Source organism: Propithecus coquereli, unplaced genomic scaffold (genome assembly GCF_000956105.1).
Source record: "Propithecus coquereli isolate 6110/MARCELLA unplaced genomic scaffold, Pcoq_1.0 Scaffold89, whole genome shotgun sequence".
NCBI classification, from domain to species: domain Eukaryota; kingdom Metazoa; phylum Chordata; class Mammalia; order Primates; family Indriidae; genus Propithecus; species Propithecus coquereli.
Window position 1 is genome coordinate 1,390,261 of NW_012155173.1, and position 536 is coordinate 1,390,796.

Consider the following 536-nt stretch of genomic DNA (forward strand, 5'->3'; position numbering starts at 1 on the left):
TAAGTGAACGAACGGGTGAATCAACTAGTTCATTAGCTAATGAATCCTTATTAATTCCCATTTATTTATTTATTTTTTCCTTTTTTTTTATTTCAACATATTATGGGGTACAGATGTTTAGGTTACGTATGTTGTCCTTGCCCCCCCTCCCCCCTAAGTCTGAGTTTCAAATATGTCCATCCTTTGGGTGGTGTGCATTGCACTCTTTGTGTATGCATATACCCGTCCCCTCCTCCCTCCTCCCCCTCCCCCTCCCCCTGGCCAACATCCAATAGATGTTAGTCTTATATGTGCATTTATGTGTTGATCAGTTAATACCAATTTCATGGTGAGTACATGTGGTGTTTGTCTTTCCATTCTTGGGATACCTCATTTAGTAGAATGCATTCCAGCTCTATCCAGGAGTATACAAGAGGTGCTATATCACCAGTGTTCCTTAAAGCTGAATAGTACTCCATGGGTATACATATACCACATTTTATTAATCCACTCATGTATTGATGGACACTTGGGTTGTTTCCACATCTTTGCAATTG